Source organism: Callospermophilus lateralis, chromosome 7 (assembly GCF_048772815.1).
Source record: "Callospermophilus lateralis isolate mCalLat2 chromosome 7, mCalLat2.hap1, whole genome shotgun sequence".
In the NCBI taxonomy this organism is placed as follows: Eukaryota; Metazoa; Chordata; class Mammalia; order Rodentia; family Sciuridae; genus Callospermophilus; species Callospermophilus lateralis.
In genome coordinates, this window is record NC_135311.1 from 106893962 (window position 1) to 106920479 (window position 26518).

Genomic DNA, 26518 nt, shown 5'->3' on the forward strand with positions numbered 1-26518 from the left:
GAAATAAATCAAGAAAGGTAGAGAAAGGATCCGATCATGTACAAGGATAGACCAGAATATTTGAATTTGGTAGCATCAAAAATAGGAAGCTACAAAGCTGCTCAAGAACACAGAGAGGGCGCCAAACTGGGATTCAGGAGACCCTGAATCTGAGGTCATGGCTTTATCACGAGAGGGCGGTGCGACTTGGGGCAACTCTCTTTCCAAATCTGCCCCCACAAAAGTTGTATACAAGGGGTTAGGGGTACAATCCATGGCAAAATACTTGTCTAGGATGTGTGAGGAACTGCAGAAAAAAAGTTGTATGCCAATGTCTAGTGGTCATAAGAGTGTCTCCCAGACCTTGAACCCCATGGCACATGTGAGTTGGCCTGAAGAATTTGAGTTTTTCCTCATCTAGCATCCACCTCACTTTCTCCACCCCAAACTGCTGAGGATCAGAGCTCTGAAGGGTCACCTATTGTATCCCATCTGTTGGCCACACAGCCAGAAAGAAAGCTCCTGCCACATGTGCTCTGGTTTATTCCTGATACTTTCCAGAGAACTGGGACTGGGGAATGGGGAAGGGAGGAGAGGCCTCCATAGGATCAGTTACAAGCATTGTTGTCCTGTTCCATATGAGGGGACTGGACCCAAGCTCAGCAAATAATCAGCATGTGGAGAAACCTGGGCTTTATACCAACTAGCATCCTCCAAAGGTCAAATTAGAGAATTGGAATTTAAAAGAGAAACAAATAAAATGAACTGAGCGAGTAGCTCTGGACTGATTGCCTCAAATGGATAGGGAGGCCACATCTCTGCCCTTTGTATTAGTCAGTATTGGCTGAACCAGGCTTTTGGAACAGATAATTCCAAAATTTCAGTAGCTCATCACAGTAAATAATGTTCATTTATTGGTTGCATACTAACAAATTTTCCAAAGCTGAAATTTTGGAAAAAATAATAAAAATAGTTTCCAAGCTATGTGGTAGCGGCTTTAATCCCAGCTACTCCAGAGGTTGAGGTAGGAGGAAAGGAAGTTTGAGACCAGTCTGGGAAACTTAGTGACACCCTGTCTCAAAATTTAAAAAATAAATAAATAAGTAAAGTTCTGAAGCTGTAGCTCAGGGGTATAGAACTTGCTTAGCAAGCATGAGGCCCTGAGTTCAATACCCAGTATGGAAAAAAAAACTTATATTACTGATATTAACTCAGTAGCTATTATGTACCCAGGATTATTCTGTACACTATGCACAAATTATCCCCTTTTGAACACATGAATACATCAAGGCTAGAGAGGTGAAGTGATTTGACTGAAGTTACACAACCAACAAATAGTAGAACTGGGATTATACCCCAAGATCATCTAGCATCAAGACCTGTGCTTTTTCCTTATTCCACACTGTCTCTGAAAGGGGAACCTGAAAAGTGTTCCTTCTCCTGAGCACTATCAATCAGATACCTCTTCTAGGGAAGAGGAAGGAAAAGAAATCATCTAACAGATGGTCTAGGCAAGACATTTTACAGAAATTATTTGTGGTGTTCTTTCAGTTTGTCTATTGTTGCTAGTGAAGACTACTCATTGCATGGCCATCTATTGTATACTTGTCTCACCAGACCACAAACACCTCAAGGACAGCAACCATGAGTCCCCAGTGACCAGCATCAAGCATGACAGAATTCTAAAAAAAAAAAAAAATGTTTGTTGAGTTCATGCATGTATTCATTCTTTCTTTAACAGAATTTGGAGGAATCTTCAGATGTATGGTTAAAATCAGACCATAAAATCCCCAAGAGAAAAGTCTATGTTCTATAGATTCTTACAGTTTATATATTTAACATATTAACAGGCATAAATTAGCTTTTCTACCACCCTCCATCGATTAAGAAGTGAACTCCCCTGTACCCCCCCCAGAATAAAGTCCAAGAAGCAGGGAGGAAATGAATTTGAGAAATATTTGAAAAGATGAAAAACGAAGTATTCCTGACCAACAGGATGTCAGAGGTAAGGGAAGAAACATGTAAAAAGTATAAGAATACCTATCTTCATATATTATATAGGCCCTGGGAAGTGATATGGAGTATAAGCAGAGCTGTAACTGAGGCTTCCCCAGGCTATCCCAGTATGTGGGCACAAATGGGTCTCATGTACAAAAATCAATTGTGATTTGCTGCCTTGTGCTCCTACTGCTAATGCAGGACTCTGGCTTCCTTCAAAGTCTTGCTGTTTTATCTTTTTTGCTGCTGTGACTAAGAGACCAAACCAGAACAACTATAGAGGAGGAAAAGTTTATTTGGGGGCTCATGGTTTCAGAGGTCTCAGTCCATAGGCAGCTGGCTCCACTCCTCCATTGACTGAAGTTACATAACCAACAAATAGCAGAACTGGGATTGTACCCCAAAGTCATCTAGCATCAAGGCCTATTCTATTTCCTTACTCCACACTGTCTCTGAAAGGGGAACTTGAGGTGAAGCTGAACATCATGGCAGTAGAGTGGTGGAGGAAAGCCACTCACATGATAATCAGAAAGCAGAGAAAGAGAGAGACTCCACTTTCCATATACCAAATATATACCCCAAAGGCACAGCCCCAGGGACCCAGCTCCTCCAGCCACATCCTACCTGCCTTCAGTTACCACTCAATTAATCTCTATCTTGGATTAACTCACTGATTGGGTTAAGGCTGTCATAACACAATCATTTCTCCTCTAAATCTTCATGAATTATCTCACATATGAGCTTTTGGGAGACACCTCACCTCCGAACCATAACACTTGCTCAGTTATTTCTTGAAGTCTCCAAGTGGCATGACAGGTGTTCTCACAGAGGATGAGGTAAATTTCCACAGAGTATGTACCACATTGCTTCTTTCTTGCTCAGCCCCTTCTATGAGGGTTCTTACTTCTGACATTTGAGACTGCCACACTGTACTCAGGGCTCCCTAGGTCCACTGGGAGAAATCCTATGATCTAGCCAAGTGCTCTGCCTGTTTATTATGTCCAGCTGCCAGAATAAGAAATAACACAGCAGCCAAACCCGTAACCCTTTCAATCTAGAAATGGGATAAGTGTTCATCTCCCTCACTCTGTATTCACAGCATTGTGATCCTTTGAGAACTAACTTCTATCTACAGCCTCTCTTTCCCTGATGCTCAAAAATGAGTCCGTAGGACTGGTCTAGGAAACTACCTCAAGATCAGACATCCCACCGTCATTCTCCTCTTTCCCTAAAGTACAGCTAGTGCATATTCCCTTTGTGCTAATTTTGTCCTCCAAGGATCTTCATGTGAACAAAGTCTTACAAGGAGTCCTCCCCAACAATCCTTCATCGTCTAGGCTAAAGCTGGGACCCAACCTCAAAAGAATAAACATAATACCTCCATTTTTGTTTCTGGAATCATGTCTTCCAAAACACACATCTGATATTTCTCTCTAGATGCATTTATTGAGCACCAGCCATGCTCTAAACATTATTGAAAGAGCTTTTGTGCAGCCCAAATTTAGTCCTCATCTCACCCCTATGGTCTAGGTATTATTAAGACCTTCTACAGATCTGGGGAGGGAAAGTGCCTGACCATGGCTGACCAGCTCTGGCACATTCATTCATTCACCCAGGGCCTGGCCTTTATCCTGATGTGCTGACAGCAGCCTCTTCCTGAATCTCATGCTCTTTTGTTTATTGCCTCCCCCTGATTATCAGTTTTACCCCACACTCTCAATTTTCCTTTCATGCTTCATCCACACATCTTCCCAGTTGTGATCTCAGCCTTTCTGAACAAAGTTTGGTTTTCTCTTCTCTACTCTTCCATTGGCAAAAACACAGGCTTATGCCTACTTCCCCTTGAGACTCTCCTCTGTCCCTGCCTCATGAGTGAAAATTACACCTGACTTTCTATGGCCATGAAAGTAAGATCTGACAGTCCCTTTATAAACCACTTGGCCTTGGGAAATATCTTAACATCTCAGTTCAGGACTTTGATTTACTTGACTGCAAACCAAGAGTGGTAATACCTGTCTTGGAGGTTTACTGTGGGAAATAAATAAGACAAAGTATTTAAATAAAAAAGACAAAGTTTATAATGGTGCTTGATACATAGAAAATGTATAGTAAACAGTGCTCAAAAAGAACTGATGTTTACTAAACACTCATCACCTGCTCTACTAAATGCTTTATAGGGCTCATCTCATTTAATTTTCCTCTCAATCATGTGCTATAGGCACCATTAATATTCCATTTTACAGATGGAAGAACTGATACCAAAATAGGTTAAAGGATTTATCTACCCCCAGTCTCAAATTTCAAAAATGGCAGATTTAGGATTTGAAGCAGATATTTCTATTTAGTGACTCACTGTCTTATATTGCTTGGCACAAAGCAGACCCTCTACAAATAGGGTTGTGAGCTGTTGCTAAAGGAATATGGTAAATGAATGCATTTTGTTTTGCTTCCTTTGGGTCATTCATTACCTCAGACACCAGCTGTCTATCCCAAGTCTTTCCCAGTGACCTTCTCAGCCTGTAAAGGAGACAAAGAAGATGTGGCAGTTTCCTATACCCCCAGCAGCCCTGCCCAGCCCACTCTTTGGCTGAGTTCCTTGGCCAAGAACAGTATGTGGAGAGATACTTTCACAACTCAGAGGTTGCCAATGTAGTACTCCTGCAGAGCCAGGGCCTTTTGCCAAGCAACTTCCCCTGCCCTTCTGATATGCAGATGTGTGCAAGAATCCTGCACATCTGCATAGGGAACATCCAAAAGCTGTGACTTGGCTGGAAAGAAGGAAAATGTGACTGTCAGCTCCATAGGAATGGCTGTTCCTTAGGGGCCAGGCAGGAGATTACAGCAGAGCATGGCCTGGAACGGTCAGCCCCAAAGCCTTCCTCCTCAGAATCAGCTCCTTTGCCTCTGGCATTTTAAAAGTTTCTTTTTCTCATACTGAATGGCAAAAGAAATCAGAGAAAAAGGAATTCATCAGGGCATCTTGAGTTCACTGCTGCTTTTGGTGACTGAGCCCTGTGCTGGGACAAAGAAAGAGCACAGTTAAGATTAAAGGACATGGGGGTTCAACTCAGGGAAAAGGCTAACTTGGTGGAAGGGATAAGATTACTGCCTTCAATCACTGTAGGAATATCTTAGGGAAGAAAAAAACAGGACAAGAACAAGGATCAATGCAGAAACACTAGAAGTAGGGATGTTGCTAAATATGAGTGGCTATTGCCCCAAGTCAAAATTGCCCACCAGTGGGATCAGCTGCTCTGAGAAGTAGTGAGTTTTCTGTCCATGTTGGAGGGCAAGGGTACCAAACCATTGCTTTTTGGAAGAAGAGAATACTGTAGCAGGGCCTCACATACCAGACGAGAGGTTGCACATCTTCTTACCCTGCTCTGCTATCTTCATGTGGGAATTGATTTAAAACAGGGGGCATATACAGGCTACTAAGAGTCCAGGAATTTGCATTTCCAAGGTTATGAAGAAAGGCATGTAGTTGTGTGTAGAGGCGTCCAAGATGTGAAAGATGTGATTATTTGCAGAACCTAATCTCATACCTCCCCATCCTTGCTGAACTGAATATTGCAAAAATATTCTCATTCGTATTTGGAATGGTATGTTTCTAAGCAATCATAGTTCTGAATACTCATTCCAACCAGGAGACGACCTGAATATTGAATAGAATAAAAATGTATATATTAGATTACTTATTCAAATGCCTATCTGGCAGTTTGGATAGAATTAAGCAATAGTCCAATCTGGCTGTTGTTTTATGCATGGGATGTCAAAGCTAAACAGCCCTTAGAGAATATTCTCTCATTCTTTCTCTGCACAGAGTCTTACCATTCTGTTCTATTCACAGATGGGGAAACAGGCTGAGAGAGGGGGCTATACAGTGTGGGGTTGGGAGTGCAGGTCCCAGTAGCTACCATTTGTGGCTAGGCAAGCTAATATTATCCTGGTTGGACAAAAGAAGCAACTGAGGCTTAGTATGATTAAGGAGCTTTTGCAGAGTTACAGTTAGTAAATGGCAGTTTCTGCATTGCAAGCCACTGTCTTTTGCACTGCCTCACTGGGTCAGAGAGTGCATTTCTCCTTCCATGCCACCTGAAGACTATCTGCAAGGATGTTCAGCTATGAAATGTTTGGAATTGATCATAACCCTGGTCTACAGTTGAGGATATCCCCATGAATATATGGAACTGCTTTTTTGATTCCCCAAACTAGGGATTCTACCACACAGTACTCTACCCTACATGTTCTAATTGCTCCATGATAGCCAGCAAGAATATCTTGTTCTGCATTTACAGTAACAAAAGACAATAATTCAAATTTGTATTTTGAAATAAACCCAAGAAGTCCTTTCAATAGAAATGTTTCCAGCTGGGTCTGGTGTCTTACACCTATAATCCTAGTGGTTTGGGAGGCTGAGACAGGAGGATCACAAGTTTAAAGCCAGCCTCAGCAAAAGCGAGGCACTAAACAACTCAGTGAGACCCTGTCTCTAAATAAAATACAAAATAGGGCTGGGGATGTGGCTCAGTGGTTGAGTGCTCCTGAATTCAATCCCCAGTACTCCCTACCTCCCCACAAAAAAAAAAAAAAAAAGAAAAGAAAAGAAAACACCTGCTCAGAAATTTCCTTGGGTATCATTTCTAAGAAAACTTCCCTGAACACCCCCTATCCCAGGCCCCAGAGCACTTATCATATAGTATTTTCATTGCATATGGAATATTCTTCCCATTAAGTCATGAATATTTTTAGTCCAAAACACCTCAGCATGGGGTCTGGTACCTAGCAGGTGTCTGGGAGAGTTTGCTGAGCAAATGGATGGATACTTTACTAGCATCACTCTAAGGTGATCTTAAAATAAGACTGAGGAGAAACTCAAGAGGGAGAGTGTTTTCTTCCCTCCCCGCCCAGAGTTTGTTAATCTCTGACAATCAAAGAGGATCTGGCAAGCCCTGAAACTTAGCATGATGCTTCCATCCCCACTAAACAGTAACTGAAATCTAGAACAAAACCTCTGAGCTTCCTGTGGGTTTTGCCAGTGCTGGGAAAGAAGAAAACATGTGTTTCCACTCATACTCAAATCTCACTTCATATCACCAGACAATTCTAAAGTCACTTCGGCATTCTCCCCCCCACCCTGAGTATCATCCTTACTTTCCTCCCTCTCCAGTCCCCCAGGGTCCTAACCCCTCTGGGAGGCCTTACCCAGCCAGGTAGCCCACCCTGATGTCCTCCTCCCAGCTCCTCTTTATTACTTAAGGTACTTCCTGTCCTGCTTATCAGATGCTGCTTGTTACTGCCAGTTATGAATGGTCAGGGTGGGTGAGGAGATGTAAATGAACAGAGCATAGTCTCTGAATTCAGAGAGATTTAGGAGTAAATCCCAGGTTGACCAGTGGAAGAAATATAAGCCCTTGGAACATTTACTTAACCCGAGGCATTAAAATGGGGAGTGAGTATAAACTTTCTTCTCCTGAGAAGAAAGTTGGGGTATGTCTGGGGACCCTGATGATTGATGGCCTTTTCTGCAGAGCTAGGAACCTCTTGCTTTATCTCCAAATAACTCCATGATGAAACATCATGGCAGGGTTTCTCATATGGAAGTCATTTGATCGAAAATGTCTTTTACAAAGAAAATTTGACTATGGCACAGAGAGTCTATTGAAGAAGAGAAAGTAGAGGAGAGAAATCAGGTAAGAGACCTTAGAGGGATGGTCATAGTTTGGCAGGGTAGAGGGGCCATTTGTTGAAGTCTGGAGTTGGAGAGGGTAACAGCCCAAACAAAGAAGGTAATGAGGAATAATAACAGCTAATGTTCATGAATTCCTACTCTGAGCCAGAAATTATGCTAACAGTTTATAGGGATTATTTCACTGAATCTTGTTAACAGCCTGAGATATTAAATCTCCATTTTACTGATGAGAAAACTGAGACATTGAGAGATTATATAAATTACCCAAAATGACATATTAAGTAAGAAAATAGAATCCTAGACTGAACACTCTCTCTCCAGTACCTAGATACATAACCCCCAGACTATCTCACAACTGAAACAAAGATTGGAGAAGAGCCATTTAGATGGTGAAATTGACAGGACTTATTAAAAGATTAGCTGTAGTGAGTGAGGAAGGAAGCGGGTAGAACATAGGATGAGTCTCAGGTTTCCTTCCCAAGATTTACAGCTCCTGATAGGCAGAGCCAGATTTTAACCCAATTTTGTCTAATGCCAAGGGACTTTTCATAGCCTCAAAAATTTCACCTCAGAGCTTGGTGTTCTAGGAACAATGGATAACATGAGAATTTCATAATTCTTTTGTTTCAACCATTATACCAGGACTAGCTTTCCTTAAGATATTGACAGTATAGGCTTCTTCACAGAGAAACTTAGTATGGATTATAAAGAAAAATAGACAAGAAAATGCATTTGATAGCTTTGCTTCTTTGGTGCCAAACAAATGCAAAAGAGGATTCCTACCCCAGCAACAATGAAGGACAGAACATCATTGCAGCCAAAGGTAGACTAGGGTGAGCTTGAGCCCTTTCTTGTGCCTTTCTCCAGTTCTTCTCTCTGCCAGGCTGGGCTGGATACCAGAGATGGTGCTAGGTAACAGCTTTTAACCAAGGTGTGAAGTGGACAAATAAGTGGGCCTTCAAGGGCTGTTTGAAAGAAGAGGGAGTATGCTTTTCACATAAGAGAGGATGCTGTGTCTGAGTTTTAGCATTGAGCAGAAGCCAAGTCACGTGATCTCAGGCACATTACTAATCTGAGCTGCTTACCTTCACTGGAATGCTGTATGATCAAGCCCTATTGAATTTCCTCTTTTCTCTCAGGCATTGAAAGACCTGAAATGCTGGGTTGATACTGAGGGTCTGAGGCATGGCAGTCCTCTGGAATAGAACATGTTAGGTTAGACAGGCAGAGTGCACAGCCTGGTGCTGGGATGGGAGTCAGTGGTCTAGGCCATAAGTGAAACAGTAAAACAGATGAGACAGTCTTACCCAGATCCTTCCTGAATGGTCCAGGTGGAGAGGCAAATCCAAGAATGAGATGAGAGTAGAGAAAGCAAGATCTGAGTCTGTGGGCCATGCATTGGTATGGAGGATGGGGCCAAGGGCAAGGCCTAGGGACAGCCTCTGTGTATTACTAAAAGCATAGGCCCTGGAGCCTCTGTGGGACTCTGTGGTAAGAAAGGGCTTTGTTAAGCAAAGAGGGAAAAAATGATTAAGATGTAGTTCCTGTCATCCAGAAACTCTGACTGATGGAGGTGCAGATACAAATACGACATTCCAATTGAAAGTTCTAAAGCACATGCTAGGGATAGGCACAGGAATAGGGCAGCATTGGGGGAGGTCGCCCAACCCAAGGTCTCTGGAAAGACTCCTGGGAAGAGATAATGGCTAAGGTGAATTTGAAGGTAAAGAGTTAGCCAGAATAAGGTTCGTGAGAAATTCATTCTTGGAACCAGCACAGCTTCAACATAAGCATAAAACAGCATGTTGTGCTTAGTAAAGTAGAATATAAGGAGAAGCCAGAGAAAAAGCTAGCGAAGAGGGCTCTGCTGGATCTGGAGGTTAGGGAGCCTGGACTCCATCCTGAAGCTGATAGGAAGCCACCAAAGAGTTTTAAGCAAAAGATTCACATGGCCAGTTTTGTGCTTTTAAATAGGTCACTGGCTGGTAGGGGAGAGTATATTAAAGAGCGCCAGCTGGAGGCTGAGGGAAATCTTTAATTTAATATTTTTAAGTCAAAGGTCAGTTATGCTTAGGTAAAGTTAATTAGGGAAGATTCATAAATGTGAATGATGACTGATAGATCCAAAGCTAAAATGAAATGTTAACATTTGTGCTCCTATATTCAGTGAGCCAACTTCCGATTCTCTATACTATAAAAGGTGATGTGAGTGGGCATGATGCCTTTAAGGGCCCTTCCAGCTTTAGCTCTCTAAGACTCAATAATTCTATTTTTCTACTTAGGGCATGAAATGGATGTTTATGTCATTGCACCCCTAGGAGAACATATGCTTTGGGTTCTGCTTTCCTTGTGTCAGAGTGGGCTACACAGAAGTTTGCCATTACCTTACCTGTTCTCTTTGTGGAAAACACTCTATCTGATGGTTGTATTGGATCAGGATCTATACTGGAATCAGGGCCACTGCATGGCCAGGATCAGGGTTTATTGTGTGGCTAATGTCAGGACCTAATTGATAACCAAGATTGCTGCTCAATCTATGGTTATGGAGATGAGAAATTTATCAGTTAAGGTCTCTGAAATCATATCTTTAGACATATCACTGTAGTGTCTGCTCAAATTAGCTGACATAAAAATTGTACTGAGGAGTCTGGGCACACGGACATGGGAACTCAAGGATTCTATTAGTACTGGCTATGCCAGTACTCTGTATATCGGAAAGCTAGAAACAAAATGGATACTCCAAATCTCCCAAATCTTCAGAGCTTACCTCCAACACAGCTCTATCTCAAATTGCTGTTTTAGTGTCGTCTGCTTCACGACTGAAGGCTCCTTAGGGGAGGGAGCCCCCCTGTGCTTATCAGTCTTTATAAGCTGTTATTCCCACCCATTTTAATTGAGGAATTCTTTAGTTACAAATACTTGCCAGGTATTGGAGTATAGAAGTGAACAAGCCACACCCAGCCTCTGCCTTCATGCACCTTAACATCTATCCAGTGATAAGAAAATAGATACTATTATAGGAGATGAGGATCAAAGAGTACTAATAGAACAAGAGAGTAAGAGTCCTAAACAAGTGTGGGATTAGATGTTTGAGATCTGAAAGATAAATGTCATTGAACAAAATGGTATAAGTGTTATAAGTAGGGGGAACAGCTTTTTTGTGAAAACCTATCAGTAAAAGAAATTGGCCTATTGATGGAATCAAAAGGCCAGTTTGATCCTTGTGATAGAATTGTTTTGTATCTTCACGGCAGTGATGGTCACACGAATCACATGTGCTACAATCACATAGAACTAAATATACACACATGTAAACAAATGAGTACATGGAAGATAGGTGAAATATGAATCAGGCCAATGGATTTTAATAATGCCAATTTTCTATAGTATGCAAAATACTACCATTAGAAAAAACTGGGTAAATATTACATATCTTTGGATTGTTTTTACAAGTATATGTGAATCCACAATTAACTCAAAATAAAAGTTTAAAAAGAAGGAAGAGAGGATCAGTGAGTAAAAGGAAAATGAGAAGAACAAGGTGGTGGCCAGTCTGACTGATGCAAAGAGAATAAAGGCATACCCAGCATGAGGGGCCTTTGAAAAGTCTTATTCAAAGTGTAACATCATTGGATGTGTATATGAGGAACATCACTCTGGTTTGGAGAATGCACTGTGAGGGGCAAGATTAAGAGCAGGGAAATAACAATTGATTAGGAAATAGATTTGAGAAATATTTATGTGCAGAATCAATGAAGTTGATGAATAAGAACAGAGGATAGGGGGAGTCAAAAATGACTCACAGGTTTCTAATCTGATCTGATCATTGTGTGGACAATGGTATTTTTATTAAAATAGGGGACACTTAAAAACAAGAAAGGTTTGAAGAGATACATTTGGAATGTCTGAGATGTCCTCAAGACTTCAAAATCTAAGTGTCTAGTGAGCAGCTGTGTGCATCTAGAGCTCAGGAGAGAAGCTTACACAAGGTGTGTGAGTGCACAGAACAAAAAGGCCAGAGTCCTAGGGAAAAATTCTGAGGACTTTTGACATCTAAAATGGGGGTTAAGGAGCCTACCAGAAAGACTGAAGACAATCAAAGAGACAGGAAGAAATTCAAGTTTACTGAAGCCAAGAGGTAAAGTGGTTTCTGGAAAAAGACAAAGTTGGTGGTGTGAATGATACTGAGAAACCAAACAAAAAAAGCATCCTTGAGTCAGTAGGTGGGTCATTGATGACTGTGGAGAGCAGGTTCAGTAGAGACAAAGGCCGGAATGCAGTGAATAGGAGGTGAGCAGATGCTGATGAGTGTGGACAACACTTTCTTTCAAAATCTTCTGCTTGTGAAGAGGAGGAGAAAAGGATGTAAAGGAGAGGCAGGGATGGAGAGACGTTAGTAGCTGTTGTTGCTTTTTTGAGGCCAGGAAAGTCTTGAATATGTGTGAGTGCAGACAGGAAGGAGCACTCTAGGAGGGAGAGGCTGAAGATCCACAAGAGAGTACAGGTCTTGTCACAGGGCAGATGCATCATGAACAACCAGTGTTTTCTGAAGCAAATGAGCAGAGAGCGTTCCTGTGGGTACAGTTTCTGGGTTCTGTCACACCCCACTAGCTATTCTAAAAATGTTGCTGTGCTTCCTCTTCTTGCAACAGCTGGACCATTAAGAGCTACACAGAAACCACCTTTTCAAATTCTCTAGAGAAGATTCAATTGCAGATCCTAGCAAAAGGTGCTTCCTCTCTGAAGAACATGTGTGGATGGAATGGCCACTTTTGTGCAGCACCTAACCCTGGCTCCCAGAACAAGGGTGCAAACCCACAGCAATAGCAAACAGAAGAGATTTCACCATGGCTTCTTACCCGCCAACTCTGTTTGAGCAGTCCATTCTCAGAGAATCAGCATGGCTAGGCAGAGGGCACACTCTCACTGACGACCTTATGCCCACTTCAAAAATGCAGTAAGGCTGATTAGATAAACTAAACGGTTTGAAAGAGTGTGCTTAGAGATATAATGCCATTATATTTCACTTAGACAACTCCTTCAATGTCAGCCACTCCTCCTCACCAGCTCCAGCTACCCAGGGTGAGGTATTTAACTTTCTTGTTTAACAACAGTAGCAGATCATGGGATTATTGTGAAAAATAAAGTGAGAGAACATAAATTTAAAAACTAAGCATATATCGAATTCTTATTAAATTCACATTTTCTTCCAAGAGTCCAAATTCTTTTTCTCTCACCAAGTGCCCAGGCCTTAAGACTGAGGACCAAATGGGCTGAAGAAGTACCTGACATGAATAAACCTCAAAATATCATCTATTCCTTGAGCAGATTCTTGTTCTTTTGTTTTGGGGTCCTATTATAAAACAGCTTTCAATTTAATGTGTGAAATGAAATCCAAACTAAATGTTAAATTGAAGGTGGGATGAATTTGTGAGAGAGAGATGTTCTGCGAGTTTGCTTTATCACAAAGTTTCTTTAAATATGTGCTCCCCTGGTGCAATTAAGCATTTGTTTACAGATCATTAATTATCTGGCAGAGAGGCCTGGCTGGAAGGAATATGGCCGAGAGGCACAGCTGGAGAGTTGGAAGCTTATGCCAAGTGAGAATCCATCAGAACCACAGATAGTAAAACTCAGAAATGATTGTGTAAATCAGGGATGAAGAGGAAGTCCATTTCCAAGAGTTGAGTATGATGGCACTATGAGACCCTAGCTAGGCTACTCTGGGGGTTGGGGAATAACTCGCCAAGTGAGAGAAGGCATGAAAACTAGAAACAATCTAGTTCAATTTGGGACATTTTGAGTAAGGGGTATCTCTGGGACATTGAGATAGGGGAGAGGGGTCTAGAAGGCAGATGAATATCAACACTATACCCTAACAAGGCTTAAATATTTGTAGCCTCCTAAAAAATTCTAAAAACACTTCACACTTTTCTGCCTCTGCATACACTGGACTTTCTAGCCTGTATAGTGTCCCCTCTCACACCTACTCATCCTTCAGGTATGAGGCCCAATCAGCCTCTCCTGGAAGCCCTCCCTGCATCCTCAGATAGGCACAGGCTGCCTTCTTCGGAGACAAACCACCTCTAAGAGTGCATATTTCCACCCGCATGGATTCTCCCAGGAAGCCTTCCTGATTTAACCAAGATGACATAATAAAGTGTAACATGCTCGGCTCAGGGAATTGGATAACTTTCTTCTTCTATTGAAATGAGTACATTTGCTCCCCAGCAATCTCTTAGTTATATCAGTTTCTTAGAGCTGCCACAAACTGGTTGGCTTAAAACAACAGAAACTTATCCTCTCACTATTCTGGAGGCTAGAAGCTCAAAATCAAGCTGTCAGAAGAGCCTCTGAGCACTAGATAGGACCCTTCCATGTCTCTTTCTGGTGGTGGCCATTGATCCTTTGGTTTTTCTTAGCTTGCTTGCAGTTACATCACTCCAATCTCTGTCTCTGTCCTCACATGGCCTTCTCTCTACATGTCTCTGTCTTCCACAGAGTATTTTTCTCTTCTTATAATGACACCAATTATATTGGATTGGAGAAACCCCAATGTTCTTAATTTGATTCTATCTGAAAAGACCCCGTTTCCAAATAAGGTCACATTAACAGATACTGGGATTTCAAGATATCTTTTTTGGGAGGAGGGTCACAATTCAATCCATAATACCCATGAAAAAAAATTTTCCTGCAGGATAATGACTGTTGTTTGTCTCTGTCTCACTACTTGGTATAGGGTTTGGGCCAGGATATAGTTTTTGAATGATTGACCATAAGCCTGTGTTTTTGAAATCAATATTTTTTTTATGTTTTGTGAATATCAGGGTCCACTGTATACAAAGATCTGTGCTCTATGTTTTCTGTATGATCTTTCATTTAATTTTATCAAATGTCTTAGAAATAGTCTCCCTACCCCATAGATGAGGAAACTATATAAAATATAGAACTATAATTTAAACTTGAGTTTGGGTGATTTTGAGCTCAGATCATTCTGCTACATTCTACTGCTTTTTCTTTTATCTTTGTTTGAGTGAAGTCTCTTTGTAAGTTAAGACTACCCCAACTTCTTTCAGGGTAAACTACCCACCCTCCAAATAGGTTGGCTTTGTGCTTTGGTCAGAGTGTTAGAGAATCAACAACATCCCTTCATAGGTGTGGAGGCATAGAGTGTAAGTACAGAAGAGCATGGAGATGGCAATAGGATAAGCTCTGAAAGGAAGGTGATACTTAAGGAGAGAAAATTAGCAGGTCCTTTTACCACCCTCTCTCCAGCCAAGAGAGCCTTCTTCCAGTGCTAAGCCTTGGAAATGTTGAATTGTATGCTTCTCTAAAAGTAGCTAAGCTAATGCCCTTGGAGTTGACAAGATAACCTTTATTAAAAGTTTTCCCTATAATCAAGAGAAAGCATTGCAGTATAGGAAAGAGGAAAGGCCCACAAGAAGCTTGGCTCCAGTTCTGATTTGGTCATTGATGAACACTCAACTTTGGATAAGTTGTCCTTCTGGCTTTAGTTTTATAGAACAAGAAGTTTGAGCTATAAGTTCTCTGAAGTCACTAGTCTAGGTTTCTTGCTTCTATAGAATCTGTTTCTGTTTTATGACTCTATTTTAAGGTGTTTGTTACAATGCCAAGAAAAGTGGAAAAAAAGAACCTTCAGGATGAAATTTCTCTATGCCAAGGAAGAAAAATTTTTTTTTCCTTTTTCCCTTTTTTGCATGCAAAGCTCAGCTTTGCTTCTCCCGTGTCTGTCTTTTCATTCTGGTAACCCTCACAAGTTTTCCCAGTGGCAAAAGCACTCTCTGGCATGATCTTTCCTTGATACCAAAAAGAAGTTAAAAACATGTGGACAGTTCTTGCCTGGCTTCTATGCTGCTAAATCTGTTATGTTCTCTTGCTGTGACCCATCCAAAAAGAGAGATGGAAGAGAAAAGGGTGCATAAATCCAGATTGTTTAGTTTAGGGGCAATTTTCAGCCCCTTTGCCAACTGTAAGCACAGTGATTTCACTTCCTACTCTGCTTTCAGATTCTTGAAAATGTGCAGGCCCTAAATGAACATTTTCTGGCAAACTCTTTCTTCTTGGATAGACATTGAGCATATCAAGAGGAAAAAGACACCTTGTTTTTTGTGTAGTTGAGGCTTGCCTCCACCTGGGGTGGAGACGAGTCAAAGAGATAGAGTTTTAAATATTTCGTCTTTAAAGGTCATAGCAAAAGATGGGTTGGCTTGGAAAAGACAGTTTTCCTCTTGCCAAGAGTCCATGTTACAGCTGTTTCCTGAGCTGGTAAATATGCCTGCCAGAGGCCCTCAGAGTCCTTCCCAGTGACTTCCCCAGGGAGCCTAATGTCTCCCTCCCTTTCATTTTATGAGTCTTCTTTTCCTCTTATTCCCCAAGGAATCAGGGAACAGGATTTGGATTTTTGATTCAGGCAGCCCTGACTCTACTATCGTTAGTAGCAAGAGGAGCTAGCCTACCAGACTCTGCATGGAGTTGGTGATAAGAATTAACATACCTACTGAATGATCAGCAGTGTGCAGAGACCACTGGGAAATATAGCAGGTGTGAACCACATGGATTTCATACCAGGCTCAAATCCAGTGCATGACTTGGGCTCTCACTTTCCCTTTTTGAACCTCAGTAGGTGTGTCTCTAAAACAAGGATAATAGCAATCACTTCCTGAGGTTATTATGAGGATTGTATGTGAAGCATCTGAAATTACTAGGGACAGAATAAGAAGCTCAATAGATTTGCAACCTCTTCTTTCCTCTTCTTCTCTTTTCCCAAATATTATCTCATTTAGTCCTCTCAATAATCCTAAAAGACATTTCATTTTCCCATTTTATGTATAAGGAAACTAGTTTGTGTGTTTCTCTACTGTATTCCAAGTATTAAGTAGAGATTCTGGCATGTTGCAAGCCTTCAACAAATCATTCAATAGTAAATGAATGAATGAACAAGTAAGAGTCTAAAGGGAGTTAAGAGTTTTGCCCAAATTTCCACAGCTAGTGTCTTGGCTAAGTTAAGACAAGGCAGGGCATCACAGAAAAATTCATGCAAGGAGATAAGAAGAAAATCCAGAAAGGGAAACAGAAAGGCAACACATAATTCATCCTTTTTATGATTGAGAACACTGTGTTTCACAATTCCAAAGGCATGCTTTAAATATGCAAAATCAGGACATGATTATAAAAGCAGATAATAAAATCCTGAACTCAGCTTAAGTCCCCAAATGCCATAAAAGTAGAGATCTCAGTGAGATTCCAGTTTTCTTAAATAAGGCAGACTGCCCCACTGGCCAGGAAGGGATGGTGGGTGGCCTACATGCAATGATACTGCCCAGCCATCAGGGACAGAGGAAATAATACTTGACCCCAAATTAACTCACCCTGGAGATCTGGCCTTGTTGTTACCTTGTGAACTTCTAAAAAAAAAAAAATGTAAAATAGAGAATGTATAAGACAAAACTGAAAAAGACAACGGCAATATTAGGAAACCTACTGTGTGAGAGGCACTGTGCTTGCCAGACACTTCAACTGCACTGTATCAACTAAACATCATGACAACTGTATCAGGTTCTCTCTGACAGGTCAAACACCTGAGTCAGAGATTTTCCCAAGGTCCCACAGCACCTTGGTAATGGAGCAAAAATGGAATCCGAAACTGAGTGCAAAGCCCATGCACTTTTCACTTTTGGAAAAGTGCTTCCTCTCCAGAATAGATCCCAGAGCCAGAAGCAGAGCTCAGTGACTGGAGACCATTCAGTGGACCACCAATATGGCAGGGCACATTAGCAGGCTAGGAGGTAGGATCCTTTCAGTTACTTACTCTGCCTACCAATTAAGAGAAACTTCTCCGTAGCCGCTCTTCCAGAATTCCTGCGTACCTGTGTGGATCTTTTTCCTGTCCATCTTAAGTCCCAGAAAAAAAAAAATGCCTTGCTCTTAGCAGAGTATCTCTTTTTCATTTATTTTTGCCACATATTTTTCAAATAAAAAAGTTGTGCCTGATAAGATAGGGCTTTGATATTCTATACTCCAAAACATCCACTACAGCACTAAAAGAATAAATGAAAAAGAGCTATTAAACAAAATATGAGCTGGGCGCAGTTGCACATAGCTGTAATGCCAGCAGCTTGGGAGACTGAGGCAAAAGAATCACGAGTTCAAAACCAGTCTCAGCAAAAGTGAGGTGCTAAGCAACTCAATGAGACCCTGTCTCTAAATAAAATATAAAATATGGCTGAGGATGTAGCTCAGTGATCCAGTGCCCCTGAGTTTAATCCCTAGTACCAAAAAAAAAAATGTATGTCAAAAGGATATATTTATATGTCAAAAGGATATATCCTTTTGCCATCATAGAATAAAACCTTAGAAGTAAAGAGCTTTTAAATTCTTGATTGGCATTAATAGTTTTGTGCTACTAAATAAGTTTTGAATAAACAAAAATAAGTCTTTATGTTGTGACTTGGTATATACTCCCACATACCATGACATAGGATGTAAATATCAGTGGACTCTGGAGTACTTCTTGGAAAGTCTGAATGATAATGCCTGCCAGGATCTTACCTGGACATAACAAAGGGGCCTGGCCATCCCTGAAGAAATCAGACTATGATACTCTGAGAATATATATTCCAGCATCTCCCCATCCTAGCCAAAGGGCACAAGACCTCTCAATGAGGCAAGATTAAGACTCAAAGAGATCTAGAATTGGGGTAGAAGTGCAGGGATGGGGCTCTAGAGTTAAATGGTTTACCTAGGATTGAATCTTGGCTCCACCATTTACTCCTCTATGATCTTGGGCAAATAACCTAGCATGCTTTGATTTTCTAAATGAAACTAAGCATGATATAGCATCTATCATCACCCAGGACTGCCCTACGAAAAATTCATGTAAAGTCTGGGGCAAAGCAAGCATTCCTTAATTGTCTGTCCACTGCTATCATTTCTATTATTCTGGTTCACCCAATCAATTGCAGGGTGAAAAACTTTTGTAGGGCATGGGGGGAAATTGAACACTTCTCAAAGAGATTGCTTTGGAGCTGACTCCTTTTTGAGGGGGACTCAGAGAAACCTCTATCCCCACCCTGTAACACTAGGTGATTACCAACTCCCTGGCCACTACTAACAGAGGATATAAAACAAGAGGAATCTGCTTGATCAGTTGGTAACCTCAGAGAGCTTCAAAAATTCAGTTCTCTGGAATAGAGAGGCCATAATTTAAGAAACCCTAGAAAATGCCCTTAAATCTTGAGTATTTACAGGATTATTGGTTACTCAAGACATGAATGCTTGGGATAATAGATATTGGAATTTCCCATAAGGTCTAGTTTTTAGATTTCTAGGTAGAAACTCAAGCCTCTTGGAGAAGGGCAGCAGAGACTAAGTCCCAAAGTCAATTTTCAGCAGTTCACTGCCTCTGGAAACTGAGGAAGGTCTGCTTCCAAACAGCTATCGAAATCCAGGCTTTGGATCAAAAAAACACAGGTTCAAGTCTTCTCTAGGTGACTTTAAACAACTTCTCTCACCTCTCTAAGTCTTAGGTTTCCTTGTCAGAAAAATGGAGATCATAATAGTACTGACCTTATGGGGTATTTTGTAAATAATAAAAGAACTAATACATTAAGCAGCCAGTACGGTGCCTGTCATGAACATCAATAATTGTTAGTTCTGTCTTCATTGCCTTTCCTCTGATTTTGTGTTGAATTTATGATGTGGCTCTGAGACATACTTAAGAAAATAGTCCAGAATTCATAGTTCTTCTATAATGGCTACTTCTAAGATGACTTAACCCTCAGAATGGTATTCTCACTTGTACCTTTGACCCAGAATGGTAACCTAGAGTTATCCAACAAAAACCTAGGAATAAATGACAGAATAGTAATACTCTGGTCCTATCAGGGCCTGTGAAGGGCAGGCATTTTGAGTCACTGGATGAATAGAGGCTGAACAGAGTACTAGCATGTGCTCTTTGAGGGAAGATAATTCAAATAATGTTGGAATCAGTAGAAGACTAGAATTCTGCAGGAATCACCCTGAATAGATGTTTATAATGACTTCAAGCTAACAGCAGAGCAAGAAAGAATTCTAGCCTTGTGGAATGATGCAGGATTACCATCTTGTTTCCTGGGAGTCCCATTGTCAGTAACTTTCCTGATACTATTTTGTCATTATTGGCATTAGTGTATGTCAACTATGTGTGATGTCAATTTGACTATTTTTCCTTTCTATGCATTTTTCTATAGTTATTTCCATTTTGTGTTCTCTTCATATTTTTAAAAACATTTTGAAAATGTTGTCCTTTTTAGTCATGCAAAGGGAAAACTAGAAAAGGGGTTTTTCTTGAGCCTGATTGTGAGAACCAGACTTGTTGGGGACACAGAAACAGAGAGACACTCTCAAAAGGAAGGTGAGACAGAGGAACTAAATAGGGCTCTTGGTATTCCTCTCTCTTCTTGCCTCTGGGAGTCTCTTTCTTTTCCAGGGTCTATGTTTTATATACATACTCTTTCAGTAAGTGCTTATTTAAGGTCTCCCATGTGCTAGGATACAACAGTGAGGAAAACAAATATGGTCCTTTTTCTAATGGAGATTTTGATCTACTGGCATACACAGAATAAATACGTAATTATGTACTGTGATAAACTCTAAGAAATCTAGAAATCATGCAAGTATGCAACACTCCAAGGGAGATAAGAGTCAGGGAGGACTTTCTGGGGGAAAAAACACAGAATGAGTGAATTTAACAAGGGGAATCAGAAGCAGCAACTCAAACCAGTTGGCCCCCAATTGAAATTCAAGATTGAGGCAAGTTGCATTTTTCTAATGTAGCCCCTTTGTTTTTTCCTTTCAAAACCAGTTCAAATGTTGTTTCCTCTTGACAGTCTCTTCTGTTCATCTTCTTTTTGTCTCTCTTTAAACAATGGGAATCCACTTGTTTTGTGTTGCTTATATAGAGTGCACACTGCTAGAGTAAAATGATGGGATTTAGATCATCCAGCTGACCAACTACCATTTGTGACCCACAGGAGCTCATAACAGCCACAATCTGGTTTGTTGGGCTTGACTGTGGTTGGCTTGAAGTTCAAGCCAAGATGCACATTCACAAAGCTTCAGGTTACTATAAATGTTTCTGCAGTTTACATTTTGTACAATGCATAAGTTTTTATTTCTTCTAAAAAATATTCAACAAAGTCAATTTGAAAGAATTAAAGGCCCCAAACACTTTTTTTTAAAAGTGATTTCTGCAGGTTTGGACAAGACTCATAGCCTCAGAGAATCTTAAACATTTGAGATCTGAGAGCTTCTTTGGTGACTGTGACCTGTGACCACAGGTTATGCATTAAAGAGGAAGACACTTGGATAGAGGCATTCTGGGGTGCTTCTTGGAAAATCATCAGCATTGTTTAGCTTATTATAGTCAATTTTACTGAATTAAAGTTTATTGAGCACCCTACTCTATGTAAGAAAAGGGATAAGAACTCTTATAGTAACTATAATAATAATTATGTAATAACAAAAGTAGCAACTATCATTTCATTGAAGACTCACTATGTGCCACTGTGCCTAACACTTGACATGCATTATCTCATTTAATACTCATAGCAAAACTAGGAAGTTGTATTAATATTCTACTAAAGAGATGATGCTTGGTGAGCTTAAGAAACTTGACCATGATACACACATATATGGTAAAGCTTCCCATAATAGACCATAATTTGGATGCAGAGCCTAAAACTATAATACACTGTCTTATTTTTAAATCACATGTCAATTTTCAGATGAAGAAATTATAACTCAGAGATCAAATTTGCCTGATGTTACACAGACATTTCAGAGCCCTGTATATTTTCCCAGAAAATAGTAGTAATATCTAAGACTTGATAAGAATTTCTTATGTCTGACATGTTATCTTAAAATATTATAACTCAGAGGTGCTCAACTTTGTCTAATGTTAGAGTAATCTGGGGATTTTTAAAAACAAAACAATACCCATGCCTCCTTGGACTCCCTAAATCCAGATCTCAGGAAATAGGACCTAGGATTGGAATACCATTTAAGTTTCCCTGGTGAACCTGCCTTGGTTACACAATATCATCTCAGGTGAGAAAACTGGGACTCAGGGAAGTAAAGATAGTAGAAAAATCACTGGTGGGTACCAGGGGTTAGGGGTAGAGGGGAGGGTGAATAGGTAGTGCACAAGGAATTTTTAGGGCAGCGAACATACTCTGTATATCGTGGTAGACACATGTCATTATGCATTTGTCTAAACCTATAGAATATATAACACTGAGAGTGAACATTAATGTAAACCATGGGCTACTGGTGATAATGATGTGTTCATGTAGGTTCATCAGTTGTGACAAGTGTACCTCTCTTATGGGGATGTTGGAAATGGGTAGGCTACATGTATGGGGAGTAAGGGGCATATGGGAAATCTCTGCGTCTTTCTCTTAGTTTCAGTAAAACTACTCTGAAAAAAAAAAGTCTTTAAAAAATGTAAAAAGGAGAGACTTGAAAAGTCAAATCAAACATTACAGGAAAAAAGGCAAAATCATGAAAAAAATGTGATCAATCATTAGCAGAGAGGTTGAAAAGACACGCTCCAATTGCTTTAAAATTTCACAGAACCCAGGTCTCCTTAAAATAGTTTTGCAAAGTACATTGAGAATTCCATGCAGTAATGTGAAACATAAGTCCCACTGCTGCCACCGAACATGCTTCAGCTGGCTTAGCCAAAGGAGCTTGACACGAACCCAAGGCTCTGCAGAACTCAACAGGAGAGCATAATGGAGACGCAGACGCAGCTGAAAAGCTGCCCCAGATGTGTACATTTTCTGCTCCATTAAAATGACTTGGATGAGAGGCAAAGTACATTTGGCACACAGAAAAAGAGAGCCAGGGGAGGGGTGGGACAGGACAGGCAGCCTCAACACAGGCTTCTTCTCCCCCGCTTGCCTCCCCTCCAGGCTTTCCCCACACTGCCTAGGGCAAGCTGACTAAAATGAAAAAAATGACCATGAGCTCTCCAGAGCTCCCTAGAGCCAAACTCTTTTGCGTAAGACTCAATTTTCTTGACTATGTCAGGGGGTTAATAACCTTCTTTTCAAGGATTTGGTGTGAAATTTTATCACGTATAGACAGTGCCTGGCATGCATGGTCACAGTAAACTTGGAAGGACAAGCATATATTCCAATGATCATCGCTGAACCCAGGTCATATTAGGAGAGATAGGTGAAAGAAGTGAAGATGTCTGTGCATAAGACAGACAAGATCCAGGGGAGACAGGATCTGGAATTTTCCCATATCTGAAGGGCTGACACGAGACTCTGATAAACCTATTCTGGCAGCTATAAGGTGAAAGACTCAGTGCAAGGAAAGATCTTTCTAACAGCTAGCAGTATCCAAAAGTTAAGGGATGGCAGTAAACTTCCTGACATCAGAACTACATCAAAGGCATTTGAATGACCATTTGGCAAGAATGTTGAAGAAAGGATTCAACCATGATTTGGTTGAAGTTGATGATTTAAATGGCCTCTTTAAGTCAGGAATTTGTAGTTTTGAACTATCTTTGCTTGCCAATGGATGAATCACCAACATCTTGAGTTTCTGGGATGGATAAAGCCCCGGCCTCTGGTCTCTGGTCCAAGCAGAGGTGCTGTGACTCAGTTTTCACCCGGTGGGGGCAGGGGGAGGCACAGTATGGCACAGGGTGGATTCTCCATGTGACCTGTGTCAGTAGATTGAATGTGTGAGTCATACTAGAAGCAGAAACTGGATGTCTTTGTTATCCATGGATGTGTCTCTGAGCATCCTGTGCCTGCCACTGCTTCTCCATAATCCATTCTGTAAACCTATATGCAAAATGCACTGGAGTCTGTGTGTATTTGACTCTGTTGGCATCCATTTTCATTGTCTGTTCTTTTCTTCTTTTGAGGTTCTTGGGAAATGGAACTACTCCCTTATGATAATGATTTATGTTGACTTGGGCAAGAGGAATTTTTTTGAACCTAAGGGTACAGTGATATTTAATATGTTCATGAATATTTTGGTCAGAAGTGGAAGCAATGCTTGGCCCTTGGGTCACTGGGGATGGGAAAGACAGAGTTGGGATTCAGCTCCAATTTTGAAAAGGAGGAGCAGGCTTTTAAGAACAACCCTGGAAGTGGTCTGTTATTCATGCTTTCTCTGTATCTCCTTTTAATACATTTGTTCTATAAGCATTTGCTCCCCAGCCCTAGGCTAGGTACCTGAAATTCTGAAGTTACTAGAATTTGCCTTAAAGAGCTCTCGTAATAGAGTGGGTATAAAAGGTTCTGAAATAAAATAGTACAAAGAGGTCTGCCTGAAATCTGGTTATCCATATAGAGAAGAATGAAACTAGATCCCTGCCTTTCACCCTGTATAAAAGGCAACTCAAAGTGGATCAAAGACCTAGGAATTAGTATAGAAATTATGCAACTGCTAGAAGAAAATGTGGTGTAAACACTACAACATATAGATGTAGGTGATAACTCCCTCAATTGGATTCCTAATTATCAGGAAATAATACTAGGAGTTAATAAATGAATGGCATCAAATTAAAAAGCTTCTGCACAGTAAAGGAAACAAGAGCATAAAGGGAAAACCTACAGAATGGGAGAAAATCCTTGCTACCTATTCTTTCAACATAGGGTCAATATCCATAATATATAGAAATTCAAAACACTTATCTTCAAACATAAGAAAAACACAGCTAATAAATGGGCAAATGAACTAAACAGACACTTCTCAAAAGAATAAATATAAAGTTAACAAATATATGAAAAATGCTAAATATCTTTAGAAAACTAGGGAAATGCAAATAAAAATCACCTTGAGATTTTATATCACTCCAATTAGAATTGCAGTCATCAAGAATACCCAAGCTGGGGGCTGTAGCTCAGTAGTGAAGCACTTGTCTTGCAAGTGTGAGGCACTGGGTTCGATTCTCAGCACCATATAAAAATAAATAAAAGACATTGTATCCATCTATGACTAAAAAATACTTTTAAAAAAAGAATATCAATAATAAGGGCTGGGATTGTGACTCAGTGGTAGAGCACTTGCCTTGCACGTGTGAGGCACTGGGCTCAATCTGCAGCACCACATAAAAAATTAATAAATGAAATAAAGGTATTTTAAAAAGAATATCAACAATATTAATGCTAGAGAAGATATGGATTTACACTGTTGGTGGGACTGTAAATTAGTACAACCACTATGGAAATCATGGAGATTCCTCAAAAAGCTAGACATGGAACCACCATACCACTCCCTGGTTTTTATCCTAAAGAATTAAAGTCATTATACTATAGTAATACATGTATTCCCATGTTTGTAGCAGCACAATTTACAATATCCAGACTATGGAACCAGCCTAGGTGTTTGTTGATGAATGGATGGATAAAGAAAATGAGGTATATATACACAATGGAGTTTTACTCAGCCATAAAGAAGAATGAAATTATGTTATTTTCAGGAAAACGGATAGAACTAGAGAGCATTATATTAAACAAAACAAGCTGAACTGAGAAAGTCAAGAGTTGTATGTTTTCTCTCAGACATAGAAGTTAAAGAGAAAAAATGGAAATAAAAGAAGGGAGACCAGTAAAAATGAAGGAGACCAAGGGGAGGGAGGAGGAGAAGGAAAGGTGAGGTACTGGGAAGAAAACTGACCCAATTATATTGTTATATTATGTGCATGTACAAATATGTTAACAACAGATCCTATTATGACAACTAATTTTAACCTACCAGTGAAAGAAAAATCTGAAGGGAAAAAAATAAAGGAGCAGGGAAGAAGAAAGGAAGAAAGAAAGAAAACTATGCAGAAAACTATTTGAATATGGAATGGTTAGGAAAAGCTTCACAAAAGAGATGAGATTTAAACTGGTCTTCACAGTAAGTTGAGGTCACCTATGCACTCTGTGAGGAAAAACTTCAACAGAATGAGGACAGAGCAAGCACAAGGGTTAGGGACCTGCTTAAACATGCTGTCTTGGGAAATGTCAAATAGTTTATAGTATACTCTGGAAGGTACTTTGTCCAGAAAGGTGATGAGAGACCATACTGGTAACATGTTTTGGGATTGACCCTCATTTAGCTGCAGGGAGGAGACTGGCCTTGGTGTACCTAAATCATTTTGCAAACACTATCTAGAACTACATGGGCTTTTTTTTTTTTTATGGGCTTTTTAATAAACACTTGTCGATTCTGCCTGATCTGTCTTGTGAATTATCAGAAATCTTACTACACATTACATCCACTTGACCACCATAGAAATGAATTCTTAAAATAAAAACTCACTTAATATCAGCCAAAAGAAATAATAATCAGGAAGGTAAATATGTTGGAACAACTCATGAGTGGTGACTCTCTTTTCTACAAGTGTGTGGGGGCAAAATGATCCATATCTGCATCAGAACAACTTCATGTCTGCATATATACCAGTGGGTTGGTTTGAGGGAATTTGATCTGATTTATTTGGATCTGAGAGCTATGTGTTGGTATAGAATAAAGTACTCCCCAGATCACAGGGAAATAATTTGGGAGGTTTGACTTATCTTCTTCATCATTAGTGTAGCTGATCTGAAATGTGAGCACAGTCCTTTAATTTTATAATGTTAATTTTTTATTATAAAGTAATATTGTATGAAAAATAGACATGATATAAGTATACACACTGTAAGAAAATAAATACAAGAGTACAACGGAAAACAAAATCACCCACCAATACTAAAAACTCACAGAATCACTGGCATTTTGGTACACTTTATCTTTTGTTACAGGTTAAATTCATTAAAATGATTTTAATATAATATTTGA

The 26518-nt window shown here is 40.2% G+C and overlaps 1 protein-coding gene across 1 annotated transcript in view; it reads left to right on the forward strand.

Moving 5' to 3' along the window:
* Agbl4 (AGBL carboxypeptidase 4) overlaps positions 1-26518 on the forward strand; it is a 1194123-nt gene that overhangs the window by 933589 nt on the left and 234016 nt on the right. The window lies entirely within an intron of this gene.